Source organism: Rhipicephalus sanguineus, chromosome 3, assembly GCF_013339695.2.
Source record: "Rhipicephalus sanguineus isolate Rsan-2018 chromosome 3, BIME_Rsan_1.4, whole genome shotgun sequence".
NCBI lineage: Eukaryota > Metazoa > Arthropoda > Arachnida > Ixodida > Ixodidae > Rhipicephalus > Rhipicephalus sanguineus.
The window spans coordinates 216,420,198-216,430,567 of NC_051178.1; the positions used below are offsets into that span (position 1 = coordinate 216,420,198).

The 10,370-nt window shown below is 47.7% G+C and overlaps 1 long non-coding RNA gene across 4 annotated transcripts; it reads right to left on the reverse strand.

Annotated features, from left to right (window-relative positions):
- Positions 1-254: 254 nt before the first annotated feature.
- On the reverse strand, positions 255-4,965 carry LOC119388283 (uncharacterized). Of its 4 annotated transcripts, none has more exons than XR_007415529.1 (3): positions 4,946-4,965; positions 1,544-1,621; positions 255-411 (listed from the first exon to the last, which is right to left on the reverse strand). It is a non-coding gene; the product is annotated as an uncharacterized LOC119388283 (long non-coding RNA). The 4 variants fall into 4 exon arrangements; XR_007415528.1 differs by lacking the exon at positions 4,946-4,965 and adding an exon at positions 4,733-4,764; XR_007415530.1 differs by lacking the exon at positions 4,946-4,965 and adding an exon at positions 4,180-4,250.
- Between the last annotated feature and the right edge of the window lie 5,405 nt (positions 4,966-10,370).

Sequence of the window (10,370 nt, forward strand, 5' to 3'; positions counted from 1 at the left end):
CATGCGTGTGGGATGTTATTGGGACATGTGGCCACTTTTTACTGCAGGATTATTTCAAAAGGGTGGGACATCTGCTCCCGTAACATGTTAACTTGCTTCATCGCGCTCGACCACCCCCTACCTGAGAGAGCCAGTTGCCTCTCTAGGAAAGCATATTCCTCGTCCAACCAACCCACCTTTTTCACATAGATAACTAGATAACTTAAAACCAAGTCAGGTGTTCAGAAACCAAGCAACATGCATGGAACATCAAGTGACCAGCAAAAATGATTTATTGCCTCACTATTATATGGCACTACAATCATGCCGAGAAGGACAGAGAACTTGGTATTGATGAGCGTGTAGTCTAAGGTGCACACTTTCGAGTGGAGGGCCTTCCATGGCGTCCAGCAAAAGGGCTTGCAGAGGCAGCTGAGGACAACAAAAACAAAGCCTGCATGTATGTATACGTACTGCACACAACATGCATGAAAATGGTGAACAACAGGAACATAGCATGACTATATTGTCTTATGTCTCCTGAGACATTGCAGATGCACAAGTGCCTGCTTTTACTTATTGCTTTGTCAACACTAGAATCATGAGAACTCTGTATTTATGAGCATGACATCTGTGGTGCACGCTTTCAAACGCAGAGCATGCCAGCTGGCGTCCAACAGCAGGGCTCGTAGAGGCAGCTGAGAACAAAAACAAAGCCTTATTGTACATGTCCATACTGCACACACAAACGGACAAAGATGGTGCACAACGGGGATATAGCATGCCTATTTTGTCCTGTGTGTGTGTTAAGAGGTTAAAGGGACCGACAACCAACTTTTATGGTACCTATTTTCTTTAACGCGACAGAAAGCTTACCAGTCAGAGTGTATAATCAAGGAATGGTGATGTGGAAAATGCCGTGAAACATTTGTAATTCGAATTTTTCTATCTGCGACGGATATGAAGTCGTATACACACGTGACAAGACATGTTGCAAACAGTGAGCGTGACAGCGGTTCGTGTTCGAGCGCGGCGGTTTACTGCGTGTGTGTGTACTCGCGCGCATGCGCTGCGGCTCGACATGGTCCACTGGCTACCGCGAAGGCAGCGCCGTTACTGTCATCATGCAACTCCTTTTACCTCATAAGCAGCACAGCATAGAGCGGGGATGGATAGTAATATACATACTAATATTTTTAGGACCAATAATGGCACACATGACGGTATCAGACTACGTGACTTTGTACAGCAAAGTGATCAACTCCGCAATCTAGCTTCAAGGCTCTTGCGATAGGTTGCACAACATGCCTTTTTTTGTTACTTTTAAACACAATTTAGAGATATAAATCCTACTCACAGCGCGAAAAGGATGCTGGAATATGTCAGTATATAGCGCGGTCTTTTCATTTCTGACAGGATCTAATCACAAGTTCTGGCCAGTTGTCGGTCCCTTCTCCTTTAAGCCTGGTTCATACTGAAGTGCTTGAAAACAACAATGCACAATTTTACTTATTGCTTTACCAACGAAATTCATGCCAGGAATGACAAAGGAATTGGTATTTACGAGCATGACGTCCAAGGTGCACGCGTTTAAACACAGAGCCTCCCAGCTGTTGTCCAGGAGCGGGGTTCGCAGAGGCAGCTGAGGAAAACAAAAACAAATCCTTCATGTATATGCATATCCACTGCAAGCACAAATATGCATGAAAGTGGCGCACAAAACAAACATAGCACAACTGTGTTGTTGCATGTCTGCTAGTTTAAGGGGGGACGCGGGTCTTAGAATAGTAAAAAATGGACAGAAAATCAGTTTTGAGAAAAACGCATTTTAGGCATGTTTGCACCCCTAAGCAGCTGCCCTCAAAATATTATGGCCGATTTCGCCCGGGAAATGGGTTAAAACTTATTTTTAAGACACCACGGGAGCCGCAAAATGCATCTCAACAGGCAAAATTTGTTCAAACTTCCCGCGCGCGCCGCGGGCGCAGCAGCTGGCTGATCGCCGCCATCTTTGGCTTGTTTTGAAGCTGTTTTCTTTGTGTACATTTTGCGGCGTTTCAAAATGGCGTCGCTGCAACAGAACGGCCGCTATCCGCGCTTTTCCGAAGGGTGTTTGTAGAACGCTCATTGGCCAGAGCGCGCGCGCGCGAGGCGAGCCCCTTCTCTCGCGCCTCCCATTGGCTGGCGCAACCCGAGGCGGCCATTTTGTTTTTGTATTTTTGTTTTTGCGCTCACGGCTGCCGTGTTGCCGGTGTCGTGTGCTCGTGTGTTGTTACAAGTGTCATCTTCCTCTGCTTACGCTCGCGTTCGTGGCCGACACACAGTTACCTTATTTTGTGCTGGCACATCCGGAGATTCTCATGTAAAGAAGACGCGCGAAGCGTACGAGGGCGCGATGCCGAAACTACTTGTCGCTACCGGAGCGTCGAGTCTACGAGAACTGCCCGGTTCCCCTTGGTCAAGCTGCAGCCATCGGATCATTAGATCATTAGGCAACGCTTCAGTGGCATTCGAAACCGCGTTCGTATGGCATACTATGCGGGACTGCCGAGTGCGCGGGAAATACGGCGACGGGAGGAGTGCTTGGCATCGCAGCGCGCAACGAAGCAGCGGAAGTTCAAGCCGTTGGATGTTGGTGAACGACGGCAAGGAAAATGGCACAGAATTTATCCGTGATAAAAACGTTCTTTGGGCTTGTGCTTCGTTCCGAGTTCGGCTCAAGCAGTGACCTTTTTCAAGGCAGAGGGTATAGGCTGCATTCAAAGCCTGTGCTTTATTATCATAGGTGCGACTCGCGCGAGAAGCGTTTCTCGTAGGACGTAGCTGGTGGTAGTGGTGCTAAGATAATTAATGTCATCTGAAGTGAAATGCATTAAATTAGGGCCACAAATACTGTCGACAAGGGTGCAACGGTAGTCGCTTCAACCACGACCTGACAGAGCAACACCGAAATTGCAGAGACGCCGTGTTACACTTTGGGAAATTGATTTGTGCTCCACAGCCTTGAGAAGGTTAAAAACTGACATTGGAAGTTGCAAAAGGAGCACTTATACAGTAGTGACACCAAGCACAGACTTTCAAAATTACACAAACCAGCAGGGGACCCCGAGTACAGCCCTTGCCTGCTGTTGAGCCAAGTGCTATTGCTGGACAATAATAACTGATTTTTGGTTTAATAAATAACCCACGTGCTTTTTAGACTTAATTTCTCTGTCTATTTTATTTGCCTGTTGCAAAGCCACATTCATAGACAAATTTTGTATTTCTTTAGCTTGCAAGGAATTGGTACAGGCCTATGAATTGCTAAAGGTGGAGTTTATCACTCTGGTACTGGGTGCACTATGTGGCTTTATAAGAAGATTTTGCCAGTACATTGGCAGGTCATGGTCACATATTTGGTATGGCTGTTCTCGTGAAGAAGAAACCTATCAAATGATATAACCACTAGTGCTGTGGCTGCACTTCCACAAAAGTTACAGTTGTCTGAAACTTCAAATGCGTTTTTCTCAGTTTGATATTTTTGCTCAACGCACTCAGCCTTACGGGGTTTTTTTCCATGTTGTTGCTGAGTAAAAATCACAAATTTGGTATCATTTTACTCGTATTGAAACGATCTGGGGGGTGATGCTATTTGCATTACTCTAGCACCATTTTACAAATTTTAATTAAGTATACTAATGAGAGTGAATCAGAAAAAATAACCACCAGTGAGTGTTCATCTGTTTTCTGACCTTCACAGTGCTCTCAAGGGAATAAAATAGCATCACCCCCTACAGCATGATCTGGGCATTGGGCCCATGCACTTACATATTGGTTTTAGTAGGTCGAAATTGCCTAAAAGCCCCGTAAGAAGCAGGCACTAATTATTTTTTCGAACCTTGAGATCTTTTGAACTAGTGCAGCTATTAAAAAACTAATTACATATTTGAAATCAGCATAAAAATCTGGTCAAGACAGTGAAGTTTAGTTCATATTGACTCAAAAATAAAGAAAAAATTTTAGGACCCACGTCCCCCCTTAAGAGGAGTAAAACCTGCTTCATAATTACTTGCTGATAAGCAGAAATTTCTCCTTTTAGCTTACTCTAATTATGTCGGTTACGACTTTCGCATTTACAAGCATGAAGTCTAAGCTGCACGTTTTCCGTCTCGTAACCTACATGCCTATGTCCAGGAAGCTGAGCACATTCTATGTCATTACCGGTAGGCAAAGGTGCAGACATTTGGGGTAAAGGTGCACACCAGGGGCACCACTACTAGAAGCAGCTGAAAAAAGAGAAAAAAGATCATGTAATATGTGTACACAGCTAGCACATGCAAAAAGAATATCACTGAGCAACAGTGCATATCACAAATGTGCTACATTTCAGTTTCTTGTTTCAGTAAGACAAAAATCATGATCATAATCACAAACGATACGGTATATACCAGTACAAAACTGGGCTGTGCCCTTTTCTTCTGATAACCGTCTAACTGATGGCCAGCAGCAGGACTCACACGTGCAACTGAATAAAAGAATAGCAAGAATATGCGCTGTTTTGAACATAAGTTCTGGCTTTTCTTACAAATGGTGTCATAATGAGAGCAAAAAATTTGGTACTGGGCATAAACTGAGGGCAAGCCAGTCTTGTGTGCAGCAATGCTTAATTCATGTGCACAGCCCACTACAAATGGTTAAGCTTGACACATGCATTTGACTATTCCATTTTTTTTTACGTTTATGTCAGTTGCCGTGGAAAACATGTACAACAAACCTTTGAAGTTTTTTTCTTTGTCGTCCAGGACTCTGATCGTTCTCCACGGCACTACGCACGCGCCGGCTTGCAGTTATTCGAGGCAGATCAGCCATGTGTTCCACGATCGCGGTGTCAATCTACACACGTGGCGACAACAACAACATATCAGCATTGTGAGCTTAACAGTTTCTGTGGAAGATAAAACCAAATTGCGTCACAAATAAAACTTACTCCCACGTGCCATTCTTGCTTCGAGAGTCCAGTTCAGCGTACGCCAACCTGCGCGCGGTGGTGAGCCAAAGAAGAAAGTGCTAAGAACGTGCTGATTGCAGTAATCCAGGCATGTCAAGTACTTACCGAAGAGGTGGAAAAACGTTGAAATCGGCAAGATCTTGCAACCAGGCAAACACCTACGGCATGCGCGCTTGTGATTTTTCGACGAAACGTCACGGATCAAACACCTAAAAACGAGGCCAACGAAGAGTCTGATCTATCCGAACTCCAAACACGCCGGGCGCCATGATGGCGATGGCAATGTCTGCGCAGTGCTCGCAGCAAATCGTCCACTATTTGAGCAGGTGTTGGCTCGCAGTAAGCGCAATTAAAGAACAATTGCGTATTAACCCTAAGAAAGAAAACAATAAAATAACAATATTTCATTCAATTCTTCTAAAGTTAATATGTCGGTGTTTTTATAAATACGACACCACCGCTCGTGCGGTGCGGCCGCCGTTCTCTGATCTTTTCGTGAAAGCACGCGTGCGTGGCGCGAGTACGTGCGCCGTACCGCTGTACCGCCTTTACCAAGTGCAACACTTGCTCACGCAGACAGCAATCGATCCCTCGTCCTCATAACGGCGCGACATTTAGAAAGAAACAAACAAAAAAAACGAACACTTTCACAAAAAATGCGGATATATTGCTTTTCATGTGCATGTAGATATGCAATTGTGCACGCGCGCCAACCATGCTCTCCGGAGTTGCTGTTTCCGATTGTTTAGGATCGCCAATTTTCAACACGGTAGCTTATTTCACCGCTAACTTGAAGTCCCAATCAGATCCTACAAGGGATGTTTTAGGAATGATCCCTATGCACATGTCTAAAGGACATCCTAAAAACCACCTTGTTGGGATGTGGGACGTTTGGACTTATTTGGGAAGTCCCTGGGATGTAGTGTGTTGTCTGGGTAGATGTCTGCATACCTTTTTAGTCGTTTCAAGAAGTTTTTTAGAGGTTTTGTGTTTCGTGGGCACGGCGTGCCGCATGCAAGGCCAATATAAACACTCAGTGTAAACATGCAGCTTAATTCTGTTTACAGGAAGCCGCGACGGGAAATGTACCGCAATCAGCTGAATTAAACACTTAGTACTCACGGTACGTTATTTAAACTGTGGTGTAATAAGCCCAAATGCTCCGCTGCTGTAACATTACAAATGGTTGACTCGGAAAGCCAGCGCGCAATCTCGAAACGTACAGCGGCTATCTATTTGTTGTAACTTCGGTTCACAAACGCACTTCCCTTTCAAATGAGCACGATCATCGCGTTTCTCCCCGTTAATAGTTCGTAATACTGTGTACGACAAAAACTGCTTCAAGGTGACAAGACCGCGAAAGCATCGCGGCGAACTGCCATAATCCACTCTTGACGCATCTGCTCCTCGCACTGCTTGCATTGGAAACGGTAGAACGTGACAGGAAGTTTTCGGCTCTTCGACATTTTTAAACTTTTCTGACAGTTCGCAGTGCAGCAGGACTGCGTGCCTGCTTTCGAGTACGACGAAGGAACGGCACCCATAGCGTGAAAAATGCGAGAAAAAAGCCCCGGGGAGCACGTTCTCCGCGCGCGCGATGGGAAAACCAAGCAAGAGCGACCCGTCCGAGCTACCGGAGTTTTCCCCTCTCTCCGCTGGGGCGGCGGACGGCGCTGCGCAAACTTGAGCCGGACCCCGCACCTCTCGCGTTTTCTTTTTTTTTTCTTTGTCACAGCGCTGGGGAGGGGAGCAAGCTCCATGCGTCAGTTCCCGCCAAATTGTAGCTCTTTCGAGCGAGGACGACGTGCTGAAACACTGCACAGAGACGGGCAAGCACTCAGAGGCATTTCGTTTGCCTTGATCCTGGAGGCGGCCTTCTCCCATTGCCGAGGATTTGAAGCGAACTCGTAAGTGGCATTTTATTTCCTCGCTGTATCGCATGGTGAGTTTTGTCTAGCGACAAAATCAAATTTTATTTGCACAATTGATGCGTCAATCTGGTCGTCTCTTCTAGCTGGCAGATCAGAAATGTTCAGGCGAACGGCGGTTATATTTGTGCGTGGACCCAAGACTTCGTTGACGGGCAAATATGTCAGATTTTCTTGTTTTTTATTTGTGGCATCTTATTGTAAGACCGTGACATATTTTGCCGTTTTCTCTAGGGAACCCTGCAACAAGGACTGTAGTGTGAATAGCGTGCTGCGCTGCTCTCGCCAACTGAAAAGAACTCTGGTAAGATGCATGCTTGGTTACGAAAGTCTCACGCAATCGCTTTTCACATTGAATTTGGTCGCAGGTGTGCTGTAAATGCCGACTAGCTGCACAATATCTGTGACTGGCCCGCGGCCGCTTTGAAGGTAATATTGTGTTCTCATTAATCTATTTATTGTGTACCATTTGTTTTCCAGTGATATAGACAACAACGAAAACCTCGATCCATCCTGTCTCCACATATTGTTACGAAGGCGGTTTTTTCGCGGTCCATCTCATCAACACTAATCTGCCAATAGCCTGAACGGAGATCAATGGAAGAAAAATAGTTGGAGCCATGAAGGCAGTCAAGGGCGTCATCGATGCGGGGCAGTGGATACACATCTTTTTTTGTTATCCGGTTGAGGTGACGGTAGTCGACGCAGAAGCGCCAGGAGTTGTCCTTTTTTTTTACTAAGACCACCGGAGATGCCCACGGACTAGTCGATGGTTCAATGATGTGCTTGTCCATCATCTTGTCGACCTCTTTTTGTATGATGGCCCTTTCCGCAGCGGAGACGCGATATGGTCTCCTACGAATGGGGCTCGCGTCACCGGTGTTGATGCGATGGGTGACAACAGATGTCTGTCCGAGAGGGCGGTCGTTCAAGTCAAAGATATCCCGATAAGATGACAGCAGGTGACGAAGAGCTGTTGTTTGTTCTGCAGGAAGATCAGGAGCAATCATCTTACAAATGTTGTCCGCAGTAGACGAGGCCGAAGTAATAGGCGACAAAGGTGGGCTGGTACTGGAGAGGGATTCAGTGTCTAAAGAAGATATCTCATATTCTCCCAAAGGGGTGATATGCGCCATGGCGATGCCATGTGGAAGCACGTGCGTAGAAAATCCAAAATTGACGCAAGGGACGCAAGCCCGATTCTCGATTATTTGGATTATGGTGCTTGGCAGGGCAATATTTCGCGTCAAGACCACGTCGGTGAGCGGCGACACGACATAGTCGCCATCTGGGACGGGAGGACAGGGCGTCAGGAGAACAGCTGTAGCAACTTGTGGGGACAGGCGAACGAACTCAGCAGAACATAAACGGGGTGATGCACAAGGTGCGGCGTCGGCAGAGAACGGCAGATCCAGCTGTACAACTCCTTCGGAACAGTCAGTTTGGGCTGAGTGCTTCGAGAGAAAGTCTATGCCCAGAATGAGGTCGTGCGGGCATTGTTCGAGCACAATAAATAAAACAATGGCGTAGTGGCCACCAACGGTAACACGTGCTCTACACATTCCAAGAACAGCTGCAGTGCCCCCATCGGCGACTCGTACTGTGCTCATCGCGGCGGGTGTCAAAACCTTCCTGAGCCTTCGGCGGAGAGCAGCACTCATAACCGAAAGCTGCGCCCCCGTGTCGACAAGAGATCTGACATGAACACCATCAACTTCCACGTCCAGTAGGTTTCCGCAGGTAGGCAGGGTCGGTAGAGGATTTGAAGGCCGGGTCTTAGTTGCAGCGTCACCTCCGGGAGCTAGTTTCCCGAAGTGAAACGGCCGGTTGTAGATGGGGACGAGGAGCGGTGAATGAGAGGTGAACGTGAGCGACGACCTTGCGGAGACGGGGAGCGGCTGGACCTTGGCGGGACACTGTCGACGTTGATACTCCGATTCGGCGTGTAGGGCGAGAATATGACTGTCCGACGGCTGGTGGTAGCGACTAGGAGACGACCACCGAGGAGGTGACGACAAGCGGCTGCGGCAGTGACGGGCAATGTGTCCAATACGGGAACAATCAAAGCAGATGGGTCGATCGTCCACGGTGCGCCACTCGGCTGGATTGCGGCGAGGAGGAAGAAAACTTTGCGTCTGGCTGCGAGGGGCCGGGTGAACTTGGTAAGTGTTCGTGTGACGGACCGAGCATAGTGACGGCATGCCCAAACTTGCGATTTCTTCCCGAACGACATGCTTGTATGAGGGAGATGGACGGCATGGTGTCCCTGAAGTCGGAACGCACTGGAGCCGGAGACAGGGCCTCAAGCTCACGGCGAATAAGGCGCGTGATGTTTTCAGGTGCTGCCGGTTGGGCGAGCCGGGGTGGGTCTTCGCATGAAGAGGTCGCGGCGGTATTCGGCAATCTGTCGTACGCATGAGCAACTCGACGTCCCTTTGCCTGTTCAAAGCGCCGACACTCCTTGATGATTTCATCCACCGTAGAGCAATCTTTGCACATTAAGAGGTTAAAGGCATCGTCGGCAATACCTTTTAATATGTGCCCGATCTTGTCTGCCTCGGTCATGTTGTCGTCAGCTTTGCGGCAGAGAGACAGCACATCTTGTATGTATACACAACATAGGACTCTGTTGACGTCTGAGCACGGCCCGCTAGTTCTTTCTTGGCGGCCAGCTGACGACCGACCGGTCTGCCAAACAGATCTCGCATTTTCTGTTTACACACATCCCAGTTAGGTCAGCTTCATGAGTGTCATACCATTGCCGCGCAGTTCCCTGAAGATAAAATATCAGGTTCGCTAGCATGAGGGTCGGGTCACACCTGTAGCTGTCACTCTCTCGTACAGTGTTAGCCACTCCTCGACGTCGGTCTTATCCGTGCCACAAAATGGCGCAGGGCCCCGCGGATGGGTGAGGAAGACTGCCGGCACGGACGTTGACGGTGGGTGTGCCATCGTGGCGGCAGTCAGATGACGTCCGCTGCGAAGTTCCGTACTGGTACCTAGCATTTCCACCAAATATGTTGCACGAAGAAAGGCACACGAGTGCAGAGGTGGTGTATTTACAACAAATATAGCTGGTGCCCAAGCGGCGGTAAGAGGCGTCGTCTTCCTCTAATCTGCGCCAGCTTCCTCTTCCTTTTCACCGCCACAATATTATCTGGTTTGTGTGCTGTGGAGCTTGCACTTCTCAGAATTTCAGCACACTCGCATCACTGCAGTGTTTTTCTTACTTGTGCAGCGACAAAATTATTTTGTTTAGCTGTGTGAATAGTTTCTAGACGCGACATGTCTGTGCAACTGGTCAAGTAGATAGTCTACCTTTCTCACAGTATTATTCATTGTTGTTTCTTTCAGTTTTTCCCGACAGAAGAACAATGCAAGTCTCACATCGACGGTAAAACATCGCATCTGCGCACGTGTTCAGGGCCAAGAGCACGAGAACTGGCCGAAAGAAGGGAGCCGATCCAACAGGAATG